We start from the raw sequence: 23,654 nt of genomic DNA, 5'->3' as shown, positions 1-23,654 counted from the left end.
GGGCACCAGGGAGGGTGGGGTCGCTCCTTTGTAGGGTGTTGTCTGCTCACTTGGGATTTTTCATTTTAAAATGAGATTAGCTGGGGTGGTATACATTCAAGGGCCTGGCATAGTACAGACAAATGTACTGCTTCCTTTTCTTCCCTCTCTCCTCCCCTACTTGAAACAGTCTAATTGGGACTCTGAATCAAGGTTATGGTGAAGACCGCAGGGATCTTGGGAAGGTAAACATCCATTAATATTCATCATTCTTTCATTCAGCAAGCATCGATTGAGATACACCCACATGCCAGGCATTGAGTTAGGTAGAATCCAAAATGATGAAAAATAAAGACTGAGATGCTCTCGGTAGTCTAGGAGCCTAAGCTCATGTGCACATGTGCACGTGTGTGTGTGGGCGTGTGCATGCGTGTATGTGTGCACGTGTGTGCATCTGCATGTGTAAGGGGGCATGGGGGCCTTGTGCAAGCTGTCACTTCGGGAAGGTAACAAGTGAGTTCATCGTGTTCCTTCATATCTCCTGTCCACGTAGATCAAAAGAGGACCAGAGATTCCCAGGGCTCAGAAAGCACTGCTCTGTAGGTTCATCCACCTGACGACCTAGAGACTGTCATACAGAGCGAAGTAAGCCAGAAAGAGAAAAGTAAATACCGTATGCTAACTCACATGTATGGAATCTAAAACAAATGGTGCTGATGAACCCAGTGACAGGGCAAGAATAAAGAGGCAGATGTAGAGAACAGACTTGAGGACATGGGGTTGGGGGGGGTGCGAAGGGGAAGCTGGGACAAAGTGAGAGAGTAGCATTGACATATATACACTACCAATTGTAAAATAGATAGCTAGTGGGAAGTTGCTGCATAACGAGGGAGATCAACTCAACAATGGGTGATGACTTAGAGGGCTGGGATGGGGAGGGTGGGAGGGAGTCGCAGGAGGGAGGGGATCTGGGGATATATGTATAAATACAGCTGATTCACTTTGGTGTACAGCAGCAACTGGCACAACAGTGTAAAACAATTATATTCCAATAAAGAGCTTTAAGCAATAAAAAAAAAGAAAGAAAGAAAGAAAGAAAGCACTGCTTTGCCATGGCAGCCTTGGGGCTTGGTCCTGATCCTGTTCTGAGCAGCTGTGTCATCTTGGGCAAGTCACCATACCCAAGAACTTCAGCCAGTGGTAGAATACAGTAGCCTGGCAGCAGGAGATAAGCAGGAGAGGGCATGCCCTCTATAAATGTATTCTCAATACTCATTTTGTGGACTGAGTAAACAAGATGATGGGCAGGAATCTGCCCCAGGCTGTGAGCTGTGGGCACTGGATGAGGTGATCTCAAGGTTCCTACAGCTCCAGCACTCTAGAATTCAAGGATGCTAAGCCTCCTGCCACTCTGCCCTGTGCTGTTCCCCGTAGGGTTAGTCTGCCACAGCCAGTAATGACATGCGTAAAATAACATGACAACATAAACCTCTGAAAGAGAGGGTTTTTATTTCTATGACAGTGAGTCACAGGCTCTTTGAAAAAGTATTTGGTGACGCATCAAGTTACAAAGTTTGGTTGAACCACAGATAGAATCCTCCCTGGATCTAATGTCAGACGGTCCAGAGCATCAAGTGATCTGGTTTTCCCATCTCATAAGTTGGGTCATGGACCCTCATCCCTGCTGATCTCTCTTCCTGCATCCATTTGGTCATTGGAATTGCTATATGCAAACGTGCCGCACACGTGTCCCTTGATGAGAGAGACAGATGTGGGCGCTGAACTCCAGGAGATGCTCCATTTCTTACCTGTATCCGTTCTCTCCAAGGCCATCCTTAGGTCCTCCTCTGCTCTGAATTTGGGGAGTCAAGACATCCAGGAGTCTTCAGGCAGGAGTCTGCCCCAGGAGCCTGGCCCCATGGCAGGTACTGTCATTCTAATTTCTGGCAACTGTGATAGGAGGGTCCAGTCTTGGAAATCCAAAAGATTTCCTTGGGGAGACATGGCCCTATTCTAGCTTTTGTGAGTCAGGAAATATAATCCGGAGAAGACAACCTTGGGGGTGCCCAGCAGAGAGGTCCAGGGGGAGTTGCCTCTGTCTAATTTGCTTGCCTGGCCATGCGTTCCCGTGAGTCTTTTCTAATTTGCACAAAGGAGCCTTATAGGATATCCCCCTCTCACCCTCTCTTGGTGAGAACACAAATGGATTCTTGGTAGAGGGGTCCACAGACACTGCCACTCCAAATCCCATATTCTACACCTTTTCACTAATTGTCCCAAATTGGACAGGGGATAAGAAGAAGTGTGTGTTGGTGGGGGGGGAAATAAAGCAGTGTGGATGGTCAGGAGGCAGAGGACAAGGTTTAACTTCCGGCCCCTTGTAGAGCTGTCCCGGATCCAACAGAGGGCTGTAATCCATACAGATGCTCTAAAAGATACAGAGGTGCACACACAGAGACATACACACATACTGATAGACACTCGTCCACACCCTCAGGATGCACCCAGACACACTTTCTGTGGGAGACTTGGGGGCACATCACCCAGACCTTCCATTGATAACAAAGGACTTATTCCCCAGCTGCTGGGGGTGCTTCCAGAAGACAGCCTTCAGCCATCAGCCTTTAGTGCATGGCCTTGACGAGGTCACGTTTCCTTCCAGGGCCAGCTCAAATCCAATGACTGACGTGAGAGAGGGGAGTGGCTGAGAAACATCTGGCCCGCTCACCCCTGCTCTCGGGTAATGTATGTGAAGATTCTTTAAGCCTCATGGGTTGACCTTGTTCTCTTAATGTCATTCTTTTCTTCTTCTCTAGCTGCTCTTCATTCTTCCCCGCTAACCTTCTGATACCACCACGTCCCCAAGGCCTGGCACAGCTCCAGGCACGTGGTAAGTGCACATTAATTCTATGTTGGATGCTTGAGTGAAGGAGGAAACTGGATGACTGAGCCGGGCGGGGTGGGGGCGCTCCAGAGGAGAGGTCTGTACTGTCTGGGAGGTTAGAGTAAGTCACCTCGAGGGTATCTTCCAACCCAGACTCTGGGCCAATGATCCTGAGAATTGATGAGCACTGTTTCCCAGCATAGGAGGATGACGTCCCCTCCATAAGCCTCCATTCACTTCCTCACGTCTCCTTCCTGCTCCTTCGCCCCTTCCCACCCTTCCCTTCTCCCTGACCCTCAACCCCCCACTCCCCGCATTTCCTGGGAGTCCAGGTCCTGTTGATGGCTGCTCTCCCACTTATCTCGTGACTCCATCCCAGTCTTTCTGTTCCCACCTCCCTGGTTTAGCTCCTCCATCACAGTCCTCGGAGGGATCTGGGCCTCCAGCCTGCCCCTCTCATCCACTCCCTGTACTGCAGCTGAACCCTCTCCATCTCCTGCCCAAACCCTCCTCCTTCTCTGATGTTGCACACACAGCCCTTCAATATCTTTCCAGCTTCCACTTCCCAACACGCCACTTGCACCCTGCATGTCCGGTTCCCCATCTACGCCAAGACCTTCCGCATCCCAACCCCTTTTCATTTCTATTCTCTGTGCTCAGAAGGCTCTCTTACAACTTCCTCGCCCACCTGGTTATTCCTACTCACCCTCAAGATTCTGATCAGCGTGGTGTCTCCCAAGCCCCAAGGCTGACTCAGATGCTCCACTTCTGTGCCTTCTAACATTCATGGCCTCCGCTGCTGTATTGTGACAATTGTTTCTCACGGCCACATACCCTGTAAGGATAGCGTCTAATTTCTCTGTGGGTCCTGAGCACCTGGCACAGCGTCTGGCATACAGTAGAATCTCAATAAACGTGGAACAAGTGAATGAATGATTATACAAATACACGGAGAAATGAATGAATGGCCATATGAGCACTTCTCCCCCATTACCCTCTTTTGAGAGTCCTGGGTGTGGGACAGATCTCAGCAGTTGGATGGGGTCTACACCTCCTGTGGGAGGGCAGCAGGTGTGCATGGGAAACTCTTTGCTACCCTGGATTTCTTTTGTCCATAGGAAAGCAAGAGTACTTGAGTGTCTCACTTCCCTTGACTTCTTTCTACCCTTAACATCTGAACGGTGACCCCAGGCTGCATATCCACCACTGGGTTGGAGTTGTGGAGCAGGGGGGACCAGGCGATAATGCTTTGGAATGCCCCAACTGTGCCTCTCCCTTGCCCTCCTGCCCACTGCCCTCTCCTCTCTCTCTGGACCAGGTGCTGAGCACTCAGTCTCTGGCTTGCGTGACAGGAATGCTGTCTGAGTCACTCCAATTTCTACCTGATGACTGTGGATCATTTCCACATCCTCTGTTCAGTTCGTAGTGTCCAGTGGGGAGCACATCACCGAATCATTACACGATGTATCCCTCCTTTGGGTTTTGTGTGGAAGGCCAAGTACGCTTTCACTCCAGAATTCACAGAACTTCCAGGATGCCCAGGAAGGACAAGCTCTACCAGGGACACACGGACATGCACTCCCAGAAGACAACAGATGACCTGGGACCCCCTGCCTGGCTCAAAGCGACTAACAGAACCTCAAGAACATCGCCTGGTCCCAGTGTCCCTCAGTTTCACGTTCAAGGTTTTAGTTCCCTTCATATGTTGTTAGTTGAATTTCTACTTGCATTTAACCTAGATTCTTCATGCTGCAATTGCTTTTGTCTTCCTGTTTTCTTACAGGGCAGGGCCTAACCTAGACAAAATCGCGTACTAGAAATTCACACTCACGATTCCTCCATTTCTCTTCTTTCTGAGGCACACTGTATAACCTGATGTTACCCAGGGACCATTTATTTTTGGAGGAATTAATTCCGTCCCATGTATTACTCACTTAATACCCACCAATCACCCCAAGCAACTATTTTATCTGAAGAAAGGAGCAGAGGGTTAAAAACATGCTAAACTCAAAGGCTTATATCCTAAGTGGTGGAAATGTAGACACTGACACACCCAAGAGAATTTGGAGCAAAGAAGGCTTGTATCAGTAGCAGCTCTACATGGAGCTTACGCGTGGTCTTAGAGTCAAGGTCTTAGAATATTAGAGCTGGAAGAGAAGGTTGAGACCATCTAGCTCCTCATCTTCTTGTTGCAAATGAAGAAACTGAGGCCCAAAGAGCCATTCACTTGGTCACGGGCAGAGTCAGCATAAAACTCACTCTTCTGTTTCCTACTCGAGCACTCTTTCTATTGTAATAATCGTTTGCCTTTGTTGAGCACATACTACATGCAAAGTATCACCTTCAGCTCTTTACAAGTATGTATTAACTTATTTAATCTTTATAATCCTGTGAGGAAGATGCTATTATTATCCCCATTCTACTGAGGAGGCAGCTGAGGCACAGAGGGGTTAAGTGAATTGTCCAAGGACACAAGCTGGGAGGTGGCAGGGCTTGTGCTATTACCCCCTGCACTTGACTCATACAGCCTCCTCAACTGTATTTCAGGGACTCCTTTGAAGCCCTGTTGTGGCATCAATTTCCCACCACTTTCCACTCTTTCTCAGGCATCTGTGCTTTCTCACGACTAAAAATGCGTCCCACGTTCCCCACCCCTGCATTAAAGGCCACCAAGACCTCATAGAAAATCCTCAATCCAGGCAGGAGGTGCCACTGTTCCCTGACAGACCTGCCTGCTGCACCCCCTTCAAGTGGTTGGTTGTCACCAGGGCTGTTATTAAAGCCAGAAATAGGCTCCTGAATGCTTTTGTCCTCCTCCAGACTTCTCACCCAGGAAGTTCCCACACGTCTGTGATATCACGGTGCTCCCCCTCCTCCTCCCATGACATCATCCACACACCGCAGCACCCTCCCCTCCCCAAGTTCCCACCTGCCCAGGCAGGAGACACAGACTATATCACATCCCAAGAAAAACCGTAATCACGAGATGCATGAGAAATAAAATCTTTCTCTGGTTGGGGTCAGAAACTGTCTTTTCCCATCTGCCTCTGCCCCTCCCAAGGGGACAATGCATTCCGGCCACACATGTCAGCACAGCATCTGCCCAGGATGAGGTGAGGCCTGCACGTGCTACTCTTTCTCATCCTGTTCCCACCTCCTCTTCATCATGGAACCAGCCAAGACCCTTCCACTCTGAAAACTCCACACCCACGTGGCACCTCCACTCAGCTGTGTGTTTGTCTGGGTGTGAGTCTTTGTACTTGTGTGTGTGTGGCCAGGATGGGGACCTGAGGGGGACATGGAGTTGGCCCATCAATGGGAACTGGTTTATCTTTTTATTTTTATAAATTTATTTATTTATTGGCTGCGTTGGGTCTTCGTTGCTGCTCATGGGCTTTCTCTAGTTGTGGTGAGTGGGGGCTACTCTTCATTGTGGTACACAGGCTCAAGGTGGCTTCTCTTGTTGCAGAGCACAGGTTCTAGGCATGTGGGCTTCAGTAGTTGCAGCACACGGGCTTAATAGTTATGGTGCACAGACTTAGCTGCTCCGTGGCATGTGGGATCTTCCCAGACCAGGAATCGCACCCATGTCCCCTACATTGGCAGGTGGGTTCTTAATCACTGTGCCACCAGAGAAGTCCTGGGAACTGGTTTAAAATAGACTGTGTTCTCAGGCCCAGGATGGATGCTCACACCAGGCCCAGATAGGCCTTTTGCCTTTATCCTTACCTCCAGAGCAGGGAGGATCTGGGTGTGGTCCAGGCATCAAGAATGGGTCCAATGGGGAGGGAATGGCCACCGTCCAGGGCTGTATTCTACTAAAATGTGCATATTGGCTTGGTTACGTCTTTCAGAAGTGGCATCCAGAGCAGCAGGCAGGATTTCTCTTTTTTCCACGCAGACTTGCTGTATTCATCAAGCGTCACTTTGGTGCTTCGCACTGCGCTATGTACGGAGCATATACATCGAGGAAAAAGGGTCACATATTTAATCACATTACGACTCACATGTGAGGAAAAGTGAGCTCTGTTATTTGTAACTAACCTGGACTTCTTTCCCAGACAGAGTGGGGAGGGGTGGGGAAAAGGAACCAAAGGTCCGATCTGGTTTAGGCTTGAGTTCATCAGATATTGCAATAGTCCTTTTAGGAAAGAGCGTGTCTCCCGAACAAAAGACGCTCAGTCCTTCTGCTGTCCCTTTTGCTCCCCTGAGATTGAGGAAGGAAGGAGGGGGCTTTGTGCAGCTGCATGGTGGAGGGAAGCTTCAGAGTTCCCCAGTTCCTTTGGTCTCCAGAGCCACGCCCTTCCCCTGAGGGCTGGTCTTTGTCTTACTGGTGTTGTCAGCCAAAGCTGTACTTGTGTAATTGATGATCTAGTCTCTCTGGGTTTGGCCAGAGCCAATGTTTCCCTGCCTCCCCTAGAACACTGGCTGCACTTAAGTTCTGTTGGGGCCAGGGACCCTTGATGTCAAGTTGTAACTACCATTGTCGAGAGTCTACCCACAGCCATCTCTCATGTCTGTGGTGGCCAGCTGTAGGAAACCCCACACAGGACCCATGGCTACTTCTAAGACTTGACTTCACCTTATAGGAACTGAGGATGGTGTGGAAAGCCCAACCTTTGGGCTTCTCTCTGCCCACTCATGCTATGGTCTGCTCTGGCCTGCAAGGCTGCTTTTGTGCCTGTCTTATCCCATGTCACACCTAAAGGACAAGATAGTGCTTATTTTTCTTTTTATCAGAAGAATCTATGTCAGCACTGGGCATATAGAGTTCGATATATGTTTACTGAATGAATGAAGGAATGAATGAATGAAATATATTTAGCTGGGCTGCACATTATGAGGGCCACGTAGCATCCTTTGGAGCAGTGGTCCACAGGCTTTTTGGCACCGGGGACTGGTTTCGTGGAAGACAATTTTTTCACAGACAGGGGCAGGGGGGATGGTTCAGGCGGTAATGCCAGCGATGGGGAAGGATGGGGAGCAGCAGATGAAGCTTCCTTTGCTCACCTGCCACTCACCTCCTGCTGTGTGGCTAGGTTCCTAACAGGCCATGGACCAGCACTGGTCCATGGCCTGGGGGTTGGGGACCACTGCTTTGGAGGAAATTGGCATCTCAGAGGGAGGTGACAGATGTTTTTAGAAAAACTAAAGGAGGAGTTGACTATAAAAGTAGTTAAACTTCGTTGAAAAATTACACTGGGTCAGGTACTGTGTCAAGACCATTGTAAACACATTTTCTCAATTAACTCCCCAGCAGATCTTTGGGGTAAGTGGTCACATTTATACTGTTATTATCATCATTTTATGGATGAGGAAACAAGCCTAGAGATATTAAGGAACTTGCCCCAAATCACACAGCTGGAAGTTGGCAGACCTTGGACTTGAAACCCGTATCTGAAGCATGAGCTCTCCTTTCAGCCTAGAAGCTTCATGGGGGCCTCCATCACAGAGGTGGGCCTCCTAGGACTTCAGGAACTCTCGACACTGTGATAACTGCCAAGAGGAAGGAAGTTCTGATTTAATGGAGCCCAAGAATCCGCAGGAGCCCAAGTCCCAATTTTAAAAATAGAGACAAATATAAATCCAAGGCGGAACTTCTGTAAAAACCCATTGCCCTAAGGAAGGTCAAATAATTATTATGTTCTAGCAGCTTCCATCCTAGGAGATGGACCAGACTAACATGCCACGGAGTCCGTTTCAGGGCAGCAGACTGGGGACGCAGGGTAATGGATCCTTGAACATGGCTAATGCAGGATGAAAAAGCATCTTTCTCCTCTGGAGCTGGCAATGTAATTTCATACTAAATTTACTGTGGTTTATGTAATTCTTTTCATTCACACCAGAAGGAGTTTCTTTGCTGCTTCCCTTTTCAGAAACTTGGAGACCATATATCTTTGCAAAGTGGATTTTTAAAAATAAAACAGAGAAGAAAAGATTAAACCAGAGAAGCTCTTAAGTTTCCGGCCCTCTGCCTGGACCAGCTTCCTATGCTTCTTTCTTTCCAGAATTGATGGTAAGTGGTAAATGTTAATGCAGCAGCACTGGCTCTGAAAAGCCTAGGTGTTCCAAGAAAACAACCTTCAAGGAGGAATTCTGCAGCTCACTCTCCTCTGGGGAGTTGGAGGGACCAGAGTTTTGGGAAAAGACAGAGATAGAATTGCCCCATCAGTGACTTTCAGGAGAATGTGACCAGATGACACAGAGTTCTGGATCTTATCTCCGTGGGTCCCTACTCTTTTTCCACTGTCTCCCTCCTGAGCCACCTCTGATTCCTTCAAAAACCTTAGCTGGCAGTTTCCAAAGTGTCCAAGCTCCTCTATCTTCTGGAAGAATGTACCTCTTTCTGCTCCTCCATGAAGGAAGGGCAGAGCCAGGAGGTGGGGCAGAGGAGGGGCAGGCCAAGCTTACCAGAGGGTGTATGTCCTGGCAACTGGGATCCTAGCTGATCCGGACATTTCAAAATCCTCACCACTACAGTCCCAATACTGGGAATATTGATCTTGAGCTGAACTTAGAAAAAAATCCTCCCTCAAATTCCACAAAGCCCTGTAGCATTTCCTCCAGTCCCTTTTCCAACCCCATATCATGCCATCACCTACCACACCTGGGCACAGTGATGTCATTTCTGCTTCTTTAACACAGCAGGCTTTTTCCTGCCTTCACGGACGCTGTCTCCTTCACTTGGAAGGCTCTGCTCTATACATCGCCTTGCTCCTCAAGCCTTGCATGGGAACCTAATTGTCTTCTTGACAGAGAGGTCTCCCCCACCACCCTTTCTACAGCAGATCCCCCCACCCCCACTCCATTCCATTATAAGTTTCCGTGATGACATTTTGCACAAGTTGTGATCTCCTTTATGTGCCACTTGTATATGGTCTGATTCCCCCACTGGAATGTTCACCAAGGGTGGAGACCACATCTTTCTTGTCCCTGCTCAATCTCTAGTGCCTAGCACAGAGTTCAGACTCAACAAATACCTATCAAAGAGATAGCTGAATTCCAACTGTCTATCATGCACACAGACTGCAAACTCCCGAAGACAGGGCTTCCTTTCCTCTTGTAGCCCTAGCACACGGTGCAGAGAAGACTCTGGTGCTGTTCACGAATAAGTGAAATTGTCCCCCTCATTCTGTATCAGAGTGGTTCTGCTCCTAACTCCTGCAGAGGAGTTCATCCGATCAGCCAGAGACCAGGAAAGCAGAGCAGGCCAGGCAGGCAGCAGGCCACATGCCAGTGTCCAATTATCAGGTGACATCATCTCCAGATGAGTTGGAAACAAAACGATTATCATAAACAGTCACAGCCCATTGACTATTTCTCTGGCATTTATTATCATTGTTAGACAGCTGCGCCTGGTCCCTTTCCCACGCCTGCTCTGGAGAGCTGATGTCGGCTGCTGGGTTTTGGTGAGGCTGTTTTTCCTGGCTTATTACTGGGAAGGGCTTTGGAGAGCTTCTAGTATCTAGCCCAACCTCTCACCCTGCTCAGTCCCTCCACCCCTCCAGGGGCAAGGAACGCACAATCCCAAGAGGCAGGGCTCCTGTCCTGCATAGCTCTGGGCTTCACAATGTCTTGCCCAGGTGGAATCCAAAAAGTCCTTCCTATGACTTCACCTGTTGGTCTAGGCTCTCCCACCTTGGACCACCTTCTAAGGATGGCCCCGTAGACATGTAAGATGATACTGGGTCTTTCTGTTGCCCCAGCAATTATTCTACCGCAGTAACACTTTCGTGTTGCCTGGTCACTGCTGTTCATTTCTTCTTTCCCACGGACCCCAGGCCTCTCCAGGGGGACCTCTGCCCATGCTAGCTGGCACGCTCTTACCCCAAACCCAAGCAGTAGGAAGTGGGAACCCAGTATCTCAGATTCCCTCTGTTGTGTTTAAGGTGCCTTTACCACCCCTGGGGTTGCAGAAGGAAGGAGGAGTTATTTTGCTTCCTTGACCAGAGGTGACCAAGAAACCAAAAATGATGAAGTTGCAGAATCCTACTATCTTTTTACACATCATAGTCTCAAGTCTGTAACTGCCTTTCTTGCCAAGAAGGTAACTGGGCACCTCAATGAGGAATGAGTTTTACTCTCTTGAGGGTGGGATTTGTAACACTCCCCTTTCTTCTAACTCTTCCCTCTTAGGCTCCTCACTCTGGAAGATGTTGCCATTAGGTGTGCCCTAGTCTCAGGTAGGCGGTTTGCTTCTCCAAGCAGCTTTAAATTGGGGAGAAGCCAACCATTGCCTTCATGTCTAAGGAACAGCACAGCTGTGGGGATTTCCTTATAGCCCCAAGCCTCCTCTCAGGAGAGATTAGCAGCCCTAGTCCCCAATTTATTCTCATGTGCTATGGTCTCAAGTCCCTTCTCCTGCCCGACAGTTTCCCTCTGGTCATTCTCTAGCCCATCATTGTCAGGAATAATAATAATGGATTGATGCTATGAGGTGGCATTTTTATGGCAGATGAGGCCAGTGATAGAAGAATACCAAATCCTGCCTTCAAACAATTTATACCTCCATAGATTCGTTTGTCTGCTTGTTTCCTTCTTTCTTTTTAAAATAAAGCACCTTCTTTTTTTAAAAAGAAAAATTGAGATATAATAGATTTCTGTATTAGTTAGCTCAGGCTGTCATAATGAGAAATACCATAGATTGGGTGGCTTAAATAACAGACATTTATTTCTCACAGTTCTGGAGGCTGGGAAGTCCAAGATCAAGATGCCAGCCAATTGGGCTCCTGGTGAAGTCCCTCTCCCTAGTTTGCAGATGGCCATTTTTTGGGTACATCTTTACATGGTGGCGGGTGGGGTGAAGGGTTGGAGAGAAAGAGAGAGAGGTCTTTTTATAGGATCTTTTCATATAAGGCACCAATCCCGTCATGAGGACCCCACCCTCCTGACCTCATCTGAATCTAATCACCCCAAAGGTCCCATCTCCAAATACCATGCATTTGGCATGGGAGTGTTTAGAACTTCCACATATGAATTTGAGGAGAACACAATTCTATCCATAGCATTTTCTGGAAAAAAATACATGCATAGATGAAGCAAAGAAGAGAGTTATTATTTTTTTTTAATATTTATTTATTTATTTATTGGCTGCATTAGGTCTTCATTGCTGTGTGCAGACTTTCTCTCACTGCAGGGAGCAGGGGCTACTCTTCATTGTGGTGTGCGGGCTTCTCATTGCAGTGGCTTCTGTTGTTGTGGAGCACAGGCTCTAGGTTCACGGGCTTCAGTAGTTGTGGCCCGTGGGCTCAATAGTTGTGGCTCACGAGCTGTAGAGTACAGGCTCAGTAGTTGTGGCGCACGGGCTCAGTTGCTCCGAGGCATGGGAGATCTTCCCAGATCAGGAATCAAACCCGCGTCCCCTGCATTGGCAGGCAGATTCTTAACCACTGCGCCACCAGGGAAGGCAGAGAGTTATTATCAGTTAGGAGTATATCCCGAAACCCCAGCACAGAGCTCAACAGAGCTGGGCCAGTATAGGAGAAAATTCCTTTTGCCAGGCCTAGGCCAGAGTAAACCTACAGCCTGAACTGGTACAGCGCCAAAGTCTGTCTGGTTCTGTGCCTTCTCAGTGGCCATATTTGAGTCTCAGATCTTAGCCCCCAATGGGAGAAATGGCAGATCCAACCTCATGCACAGCACCAGGAAGAAAAAAGTGAAGAGACGGTGAGACTGTTTGCTCTGACTTAAAAGTAGAATGTTCTTGGCCTTCTGGTCCAGGTCTTCTCAGGTTGGTCAGTGGTCCTGGGCCCTAAATCAGTCCCACGAGAAGAGAGAGGAGGAAGAGAGTCAGAGGGAGAGATGCTGGGGGCAGGCCCTGGTCAAGAGTCAAAATTGAAAGGGGAGAGACCACACTCATATGCCTGGATATGTCAATTTTTTTGAAAGTTTCACCCTGTTAAAACATGACTCAGTGAGTTACCCTTTAACCTGACCAATCCAAGCTGGAGGTGGGGGCATTTGGGGCAAGGGCCCAGTGATTTAGTGCTTGCCCTGGAAGCCCAAACTCTATACCCATTTAAAACAGAATCACTCGGAACTGCACACAGGCTTTATGTTTGTTCATTTTTTACTTCCCTTAACCTAAAGCTAAGGCACAATAAACATGTATTTATGCAACTGGAGGTTGCTTTAGATCCTTTAGTAGCTGCATCTCCCTGTTGGATTATTCTGAGTTTATGTGTGTCCCACCAAACCCCCAATTAGTTTCCCCATGAACTGCTTTCAAGTCAACCCTTCCCACCCTAAAATTGTATAGATGGTCATTTGCACCTACATTTTGGAGTTTACATTTATTTCTGCTAAAGGTTATTGTGTTGATTTTGGCCCATCATTGAAACCCATCGAAATTATTCTGAATTGTGATTTGATGCACAGCATACGAACTATTTCTGCCTTCTCCACTTCACTGAGATTTTCACTGCAGTGTCTCGAGTTGCTGTTCAAACTAAAAATGTCCTACTTAGCATTCATCCAACTGCCTCCCTCACTTCTTCCAAAACAGAGCTCAATGCTAAATGCTCCCAGAAAGGCTTCCAAGATTAAAAGGGGGGCAGAAATGAAGCTCTTTCCTTTTAGGACAAGGGGAAACTCCACAGAGCTCCGGCTCTGAGTGGCCTGGGGCTGCTCATGGATTTCAAAGGGGGAAGCTCCGTACTTAGAAATGAAGAGGACGGGCTGTCAAACTGCATAATGTTGGATGTGCTGTTTCTGGGAAGAGAGAGGCCTGTGCCTTCAGATGAGAGGTGTCCTCATGGCCCCAAAGACATACCCATCCCTGCCTCCATGCTAGCCTGCTTGAGCCAGTAACTTCTTCCAGAAAGAGAAAGAAATTACCCAGAACCATCTCTGTGAGCTCCCAACCCCCAGCCCACAATCAGAAGGTGCAGCTGAAACCAAAGAACAACTGGAACGTTCTGGTTTAGGAAAGGCAGTGTAGTTTGGAGGTCAGGTACTCAGAGTTCCGGGTTCAAACACTGGCTCTGCCCCTCAGGCATGATATAGCCCTGGGCAAATGCTTCTGCTTTATAACCTTCAAAGTTTCCTCATCTGTAAAATGGGACACTTTATGGTTTCTACCCCTAGAGGATAAACTATAAAGTGTCCCATTTAGGGCCTATCCCATGGGAGGCGCTCAGTAAGTGATCACCCTCATCACTGCTTATGTCGCTCTTTTCTTGGCTCATCTTTGATTAAAAACCTGTGGGAAGTCTCAGTTATTGGCACCAATTTCCCACTTGCAAGCATGCTGGCCACAGTGTATATTTAAAACAGAAGTTTTATTAAAAGCACAAAAGATCAATAAGCATTATGTTCTGAAACCAGCACATCAGTGATGTTCACTGAACTGCCTCTCGCTGTTTCTAAGCAAGTGCTTGTGAGTCAGCCTCTGTTTCAGTTATCTATTGCTGCATAAAAAGCTGGACAAACTTAGCGGCTTCAACAGTGACGATTTACTGTTTCTCTATGATTCTGAGGCTTGGCCAAGCTCCACTGGGCAGTTCTCCTCCCTACCATGTTGGCGAGGGTCACCGGTGCAGCTGGATTTGCTGGGAACTGGGATGGGCTGGAACATCCCTGGTGGCTCCACTCACACCTGGTACTTCAGCTGGGGTGGCTGGAACAGCTGGGCCTGGCTGGACCATTCTTGCTCTCCATATGGCCTCTCTTCAATTTAGTAGTTGAGCATGACTTTCATTCCATGTTGGCTGGACCCCAGGAGGGTGAAAACAGAAGCTTCTAGGCCTCTTAAGGCTTAGGATTGGAAGTCATGCAGCATCACTTCTGTTGCATTCTGTTGGTCAAAGCAAGTCACAGGATGAGCCTAGATTAAGGGATGAGGACATAGGCCCTACTTCTTGATGGGAAGAGTAGCACACAAGTAAAAAGATGGGAGGGATTATTGGTGGACATTTTTGCAAGCAACCTGCTACAACCTCTTGCTCCGAAGTCTAACCTAGCCTCTTTAAATGGACCTGTAAGCAAGAAGTGCTACCTGGCAGAATCCAGCTACTAGTCCAGCCCTGTCTGCCCTGATTCTCCCAGTCTCACTGGTACTTATTCCGGCTCCTCCCAGCACCATGTGCCTCTTTGCCAGGACTCCTCATACTCACCTTGGACTGAGAGCAATGGTGGTCGTTCCGTCCAGGTATATTATTCCAAATTGGTACTTTTATGACATATTTTTAAAGGAAAAACTTTGACCTGGAAGTTCTTAAGACCATGATAGAATGACATTAGAGACAGTAATGGAAAATGTGGGCACATCAAGAAGGTCCTAAAAGGCACCTATTCTATGTATTTTCTACCTTCTCTCATGGAGGTAGCTCTATGTAGCTCCAATAATAGGGTGCCAAGCCAGGCCCCCTCCTCTCCTTCTTGAGATCCAGCCTCTGTTTCCTGTCCCTGGGCAGGCAGAATCCCAGACAAGGAAAACGACGTACCTCCTCACAGCCCCAGGACCAGTCAAGAGATCCAAGGCGTCATCTCCAGCATGTAGAAAAGGTGGCGTGCCATGCCTCTGTTTAAATGAACTTGCTTCCACCTCTCTGCAGAAGTAGGCAATGCTTTTCTCCATAGGCTGCTTCCTATTTGTTTCCCATTGAGGAGATTGCTCAGTTATCCCCTGGTTCCAAGTGAGATGATGATGGTGAGGATAACAATAGCAGGACTTCCCTGCTGGTCCAGTGGTTAGGACTCCACGCTTCCACTGCAGGGAGCACAGGTTTGATCCCTGCTGGGGACGCTGAGATCCAACACGTGGTGTGGCACGGCTAGAAAAAAAAAAAAAGAAAATCATGGAAATAATAATAAAATAATATTTTATTATTAGTTATTATCAATAATATATCATTTAAATAATGATAAGTCTAATAATAGTAATTCTTATGATAAAAATAAAACAGCATTTACTGAGTCCTTGTTTTATGCATCAGGCATTGTGCTAAGTGCTTTCTCTGTAATGTTATTTAAAACTCACACATCCCTAGTAATTTGACAAAGTGACATAGCTCATAGCCAGGAAGTGGCCAAACTTGGCTTTAAACCCAGGTCAGGTTAGCCCCAAAGGCAAAATCTTCACCACCAGACTAAGTCAGGGGATTGATTCATATCATCCAGAAGTCCTCTCACCAGTGCCAAATGCCACTCCCATCCCAGATGAAACTGAGCTCTCAGCTGCTGCTAGAGTCAGCACACCCAGGAGTCTGTCTAGTCCCAAAGCCAGCATGGTAGGGGAGGCTCTGGACCCAGGTTCTAATTAAACAGAGCACAGCTTCCCTGGGAGAAGGCTTGGAGGGAGGAACACAGAGAAAGGAGAGCGGGGGAACTGACAACAAGCAGGTAGAATATCTTGGAGATGGGGTGTCTTAGTCAGGGCTTTTCAGGGAGACAGAACCAGTGGGACATTTATAAAAGGAGATTTATTAGGAGGAATTGTCTCCTGTGATTACGGAGGCCTGGAAGTCCCATGGTTTGCAGTCTGCAAGCTGGTGTTCCAAGAAAGTGTAATTCAGTCTGAGCCCAAAGCCTGAGAATCAGGGGAGCTAATAGTGTAAATCCCAGTCCAAGGGCTGGAGAAGATGGGCTAAGATGTCCCTGCTCAACAGTGAGACAGAAAAAAAGGTCAGATTGCTCCTTCTTCTGTCTTTTGTTCTGTCAGGGTTAGAAGGTGCCCGACCATACGGGGAGGGCAACCTGCTCGAGTCCACTCACTCAGATGCTAACCTCATCCAGAAACATCCTCACAGACACACCCAGAAATCATGTTTAATCTGGGAACACTGTGGCCAGTCAAGTTGACACATGAAATTACCTATCACAAAGGGGGACTTTGGGTAAACTTCGCAGGCACAGATGCCTCTTAGGGATCCCTCTGGCTCCTCCTAGCAGCATGCTCCCCCTGCAATGGAAGGAGAAGGCATCATGTTCCCAATGTCTGCGCAAGGGCTTCGGACACCTCCTCTTCAGCTTTCCCGGAGCTCCCAGTTTCTGTGCCCACAGGAAACTCCCTTGGCTGGAACTCTGGGTCTGGGCTGTAAAGAGGCCACCATTTCCATTAGCCTCATCTACCACCACATCTTCCCAAACCATCAGTGCCTTCTCTGCAATTCTGACTCTGGTTTCTCAGGCAGCTTCTCTCAAAATAAAGTTTTGTGTTTAGCCCATCGCTGGCCCAGCCACTCTGAAATATAGCAGACCCAGCTAGTTTTACATCTCATTTTCATGACAAGCTACACTTTTGCCTGGGTGCACCCTGACACAAAATTTTTTATGTTATATTCCTTTTGTTCTCTGGGGCACCACTCAGTCTAAAGAGCAAAAACACATGGATTACTGTCTACCCAGAGGCAATCTCCCTGGGGTCCCTTGGGGCTGTGTCACCAATTCCATCTCTTTTCTGTTTCCTTTCTAGGTGTTGTTGAATGTAACACACATATAGGAAATGACTTAAAACAAAAATATACAGCTTAATTATCACAAAGCAAACATCCACAAAACCATCACCCAAATAAAAATGGGACAATGTGCCAGAAGCCATCTTGGGTCTCCTCCAGATCACCTCCCTCCTGTTCCCCCAGAGATGAACACTAACCAGATTTTTGTGGTAATCACTCACTTGCATTTTAAAAATTTTATCACTCAATCAGGGAGTTCTTTTTCTTTCTTTCTTTCTTTCTTCTTTCTTTCTTTCTTTCTTTCTTTCTTTCTTTCTTTCTTTTTCTTTCTTTTTAAAATTTATTGGGTGCATTGGGTCTTCGTTGCTGCGCGTGGGCTTTCTCTAATTGTGGTGAGTGGAGGCTACTCTTTGTTGCGGTACACAGGCTTCTCAGTGCAGTGACTTCTCTTGTTGCTGAGCACAGGCTCTAGGCACGTGGGCTTCAGTAGTTGTAACACATAGGCTCAGTAGTTGTGGCTTGAGGGCTCTAGAGCACAAGCTTAGTAGTTGTAGCACACAGGCTTAGTTGCTCTGCAGCATGTAGGATCTTCCCGACCAGGGATCAAACCCGTGTCCCCTGCGTTGGCGGGCGGATTCTTAACTACTGTGCCACCAGGGAAGTCCCAGCTCTTAATGCTATAATTTTTAGAGTCAAAAAATGAAGTCATACTGTATACATTTTGTGTCAAGCTTGTTTTGATCAACATAATGTTTCTAGATTTGTACATATTGTGCCTGGAGTTCATTTATTTTCATTGCTGTATCAATTTCCTTTATATGAAAATACCACCAATAGAGGTCATTTGGGTTGTTCCTAGTTTGGGGCTATTACAATGGTTACAAAACTGTTAACCACTGTTGACCACATCTCTTGGTGTTCTCGTGGAATTGCTGGGTCATAGAGTATTTGCATGCTTAGTTTTAGTAGATATGCCAAACTCTTCTACCAAGGGATTATAACAATTTTCTCTCACACCAGTACTGTATGAAGATTCCCTTGCTCTACTTCTTTGTCAATACTTATCGTCATTATTTCTTTTAATTTTAGCCATTCTGGGTAGTGTTCTATATGTCTATACGTTGATTTACTCATTTTTCCATTTCATCGATTCCTAATGAAAGTGACTCCCTCTTCATATATTTACTGAGCAATTGAGTATCCTTTTCATGATATTCTTATCGGTGATTCTTTCCCATTTTTTCATCAAGTGGTCCATCTTTTCCTTGTTGATTTGTAAGACGTCCTCTTATACTGTGGATATGAGGCCTTTGCCATTATGTGTGCTGTGAAATCTTTTCCCCCATGAGCTTGCTTTTTCACTTTCTTACTGGTTATATTTTGATGAACAGAAGTTCTTCATTTAATGTTGTCCGATTCATCAATCTCTTCCTTTACTTTTTGTGCCTTTTTGTGTCTCGTTCTAGTAAGATGTCTTTTCCTACCATAAAGTTATGAAAATATTCTATATGTTCTTCAAAAGCCTTATAGTTTCTTGTTTAAGATGTACAATTTATGCCTTTTATATCATCTTAATAATGATTTATTGATGTACAATGTGAAGTAGGGGTCAAGTTTAAAATGTTTTCCCAAATCCAATTGATACAGGAAATGACTTCTTAAAAAAACATTGTTTTCCCCTCTACCATGGCACCTTTGTCAGAGGCGAAGTACCTAGTTGTGGGTCTGGTTTTGGACTAGAGAGACATTTTATTCTATTGGTCTATCTCTTCGTCTGTGTACCAGTTCCTCACTGTTATTAACTATAGTGGTTTTGTGAGTCTTGCTTTGTGGCACAGCAATTCTTCCCACGTTGTTCCTTTTTCTACAAATGTCTTCATCTTTCCTGTTTCCTATAAATTTTAAAATCAGCTTGTCAAGATACACACACACAAAAAAAAACTCTATAATTTTGATTTGGATTCCCCTGATTCTTCAAATAAATTTGGAAAGAATTGACATCTTTATAATGTGGAGTCTTCTACTTCAGGACTCCTCCATTTATTTGCTTATTTATTTATTTAAAGTTTCCTTGTATTTCGTCCTATAATATTTCAGAGATTTCTGTATAAAGGTCTTGTACAACTTTTGTTAGTTTTATTCCTAGAGAGTTGATTCTTTGAATGATATTGTAAATGGGAATCTTTACATTAAAAAAAAATTACTAACTTCCTCCTTTTGCTAGATAGAAATCAATTGATTTTTGTATATTGACCTTGTACCTATAAACTTGCTAAGAAATTTGTAGCTTCTTTAATAATTTTCTAGATACACAAAAAAGTCATTTCTTCCTTTCTAATTTCTATGCTTTTTTTCCTAGCCTCACTCTTCTGGCTGAGACCTTCAGTCCATATTGGCTAGGGATGCTGTTGGCTGGCTAATTGTGTTGTTCAAATTGTTCATTCTCTATTTCAAAAAGAAAGATTTCAACATTTCATCATGAAGTCTGATTTTTGTCATAGGCTTGTTGTAGATTTACTCCGTCAGGCTAATGAGATCTCATCTATTCCCACTTTGCTAAGTGATTTTTGTTTTTCTTTAATGATAAATGGATGTTGAATTTTATTGCTTTTCCTTTATTAAGATGATCCTACAAATATTCTCTTTTGTTATGATATTGTGAATTAGGTTGATTGAAGTTTGAATGCTAAACTAACCTTGCTTTCCTGGAATAAATTCAATTTGATCTGATGCATTATTCTTTTGTACATTGCTGGTTGCATTTGCTAATCTTTTGTTGAGGATTTTTGCTTCCGTATTCTGAGTGCAATTGGCCTATAGTTTTCCTTTTCATCATGTTCTTGTCAAGTTTGGTATTAAGATTACGTTGGCATCATAAAATATGTTTGGAATCATTGCCTCTTCTTTATGCTCTGGAAGAATTAAATAGGATTGGCAGTTTTTTCTTTCTTAAATATTTATCAGAATTCACTAGTGAAGCTGTTTAAGTCTAGGAACATTTTCTTTGGAGGAGATTTTCAATTGATTGTTTAATTTCTTAAATAATTATGTAATTATATTTTCAACTTTTTTCTGTTTCAGTTTTGATAAGTTGCATTTCTCCTAGGACTTTGTCCATTTAATCAAATTTTCGAACACTGGCGTAAAGCTACTCGTAATCTCTCCTTACCATCTCTTTAATGTTGTATCAAATGTAAGAATGTCATCTTCATTCCTGACATTGACACCTGCTCTTTCTTTTATTCTTAATCAGCTTTGTCAAGGATTTATCAAATTTAGAACTCTTTTCCAAGAACCAGCTTTTGACTCTGTTTTTCCTCTCCATTTTAGTTTGTTTGTATTTCATTAATTTCTGCCCTTGTCTTTCTCTGTCACTTCCTTCCTCTTATTTTCTTAGGTTTTAATCTGCTGAGGTTTATTTCTAACCTGTTGGAATGATTAATTACATCACTGATATTTAAAAATTCTTTCTTATTTCTAATAAATGCATTTAAAATGTACATTTCCCTTTAAGCATTGCTTTAGCTGCATTCTGCTTTAGTATGTCATATTCTTATGTTGGTGTGATTAATTTTTGAACTATGAATTGTTTGAAAGTATATTTTAAAGATACATACTGACGGTTTTGTTATCTTTTAACAATGGATTTCTAGCTTAATTCCTCTGTTGTTGAAGTATGTATTCACAATCTCAATTTTTGAAGTTTATTGAGACTAGTTTTGTGTCCCAACACATGATTAGTTTTGCATGTTTCACAAACACTGGAAAATTATTTGTATTCTTCAGCTGGGGGCACAGTATCCTATTTGTCCATTAGGTTAAATCTATACTTTGTGTTGTTAAAATGTCTCATATTCTTACTGATTTTGGGGGCTGCTTTTCAATCAATTACTGAAAGGAGTTAAAATCTTTGAGCATGATTGTGATTTATCTATTTTTCGTCTTAATTGTTGCTTTCAATATTTTGAGGCCAGGTGCATATATACTTAGAATTTCTGTTTTCAACCTGGTGAACTGAAACCTTGATCATTATGAAGTCGTTTATTTTTCCCTAGCAATTTTGTTAAAGTTCTCATTGACTGATAATAATAAAAGAGCTCCACCAGCTTCTCTTTGGTTAAAATTTGCATACGTTATTTTTTCTCATCCTTTACTTTCAACCTTTCTGTAACTTATGTTTTAAATGTGTCTTTTAGGAACAGCAAATCGTTGAAATTTTAAAAATCCAGTCTGACAAATCTTTGTCTCTTAATTGGAGCATCTGGCATATTTACATGTAATACAGTGGTTGCTGGATTTGGGTTTAAATCTACTATCTTGCCATATGCTTTCTATTTCCCTGCCTGATCTTCCTTTTGAGTTTCTTATTTTCTTGCCTGCTTTTGAGTAGGCTTTTGAAGGTACAATTAAAAAGAAAACACTGTAATCTAAAGTTTACAATTCCATGGAATTTTTATAACAGTTTACACCCATGTAATCTCCACCTAATCAAGATAGATAGAGAACATTTCCATTGTCCCAGAAAGTTCCTTCATGTCTCTCACTAGCTCATCTCCCCACTCCCACCCCATACTACCTGCAATTTTTAAAAAAGTTTCTATCAACATAATTTTGCTTGTTCTTGAACTTTGCTTGAATGGTCCTCTTGTGTTTAGCTACTTTCATTTGACATAATGTTTTTGAGAGTTATTGATGTTTGATGTGTATTGGTAGTTTGTTTCTATTGCTGAATCCCATTGGATGACTATATCACAATTTGTTATATTGTCATCTTTATGGACATCTGGGTTGTTCCCAGTTTGGAGTTATTATGAGTGAAACTGCTATTAACTTTTTCCTGCAAGTGTTTTTGTTAGCCCATATTTTTATATCTATTGGATAAATACTTAAAAGTGGAATTTCTAGGTCATAGGACAGGTGTATATTTAACTTTATAAGAAGCTACCAAAAGGTTTTCTAATGCCGTTGAATCATTTTATATTCATTTTATATTTCCGCTAGCAATCCATGAGAGTTCCTGTGGGTTCACATCCTTGTCAGTATTTAACATTGTCAGTCTTTTTAATTTTAGCCATCCTAGTAGGTGTGTAATGGTATATCATTGGGGCTTTAATTTGCATATCCCTGACTACTAATGATGTCCAACACTTTCTCTCATATGATTACTGGATATACACATATATATATATTCTCTCAATTGGTGGCTTACTTTTATATTTTCTTTCTTTTTTCTTTTTTTCTTTTTTTGACTTTTACATTTTCTTAATGGTGTCTTTGATTAGAAAAAGGAGAAGGTCAAATTTAGCAAATTTTTCCTTTATGGTATTACTTTTAAGTCTTGTCTAAGAAATCTACCTACAGCAAGATCACAGAAAAATTGCCCTCTGTTTTCCTTTAGAAGTTTTATAGTCTTACCTTTTATATTTAATCTAGGATCCATCTCAAATTAAATTTATTTAATATACAATATACTTATAATTGAAATATTTATATTTATATGTAAATATAAAATATAAATATATTTCTACAAGAACAGTCAGTTGTTTCAGCATTGCTGGTTGAAAAGACTGTGCTTGTCCTGAACCTTTCGCAAAGATCAATTAAATGTAAATGTATGGGTCTATTTCTGGACTCCGTATTCTATTCTATTGATTTCTTTGTATATTCTAACACCAATACCAGACTGTCTTGTTTACTGTAATCTACAGTGTAGATATTTGTAGCTTAAATCTTGGAAACAGGCAAGTCTTCTCCCATTAAGAGGTAAAGTCTATTCCTTCATTTCTTGAATCTGTGTGAACCTGTGACTGCTTTGACTAGTATCATGCAACACAAATGTTTCTACGTGACTTATGAGACTAAGTCGGAAGTCTTGTAGCTTCTTCTTTGGTCTCTTGGAATGGTCACTCTGGAATAAAACAGGCAACATGTAAGCAGGCTGACTATCCTGACACCACCATGCAGTTGAGCACGCCCAAGCTAGCCATGCAAAGAGGCTGTGTACAGGGACCTGTGCCTGAGCAGCCATGGCTAGTCCAGCTGTACCGACTCAGACCCTACACAGGAGATTGAGGCAACTTAGCCCTAGCCATATCTGACTGTAATTTCAAGAAAAATCCTGAGCAAGAAAAGCCTGGCTGAGTCCATGTAACCCACAGAGCTGTGAAAGATGATACTAAATTGTTATCTGGAAGCAACTAGGTTTTGGTTATAATTTGTAATATAGAAATAGATAACTAGAACAGTAGAGTATTAGAAAAGAGTATAGGTTTTGAGGATCAGAAAGACCTGGACTCAAATTTTGCTTGTGACATTGTGCAAACACCAATCAAGTTACCAGGCTGAGGACTAAGCAATTTACATACTATATTTTATTCAAAAAATTTTAAAGCACC

This window comes from Hippopotamus amphibius, chromosome 9 (assembly GCF_030028045.1).
Source record: "Hippopotamus amphibius kiboko isolate mHipAmp2 chromosome 9, mHipAmp2.hap2, whole genome shotgun sequence".
Lineage (NCBI taxonomy): Eukaryota > Metazoa > Chordata > Mammalia > Artiodactyla > Hippopotamidae > Hippopotamus > Hippopotamus amphibius.
Note: the sequence above shows the minus strand (reverse complement) of the source record.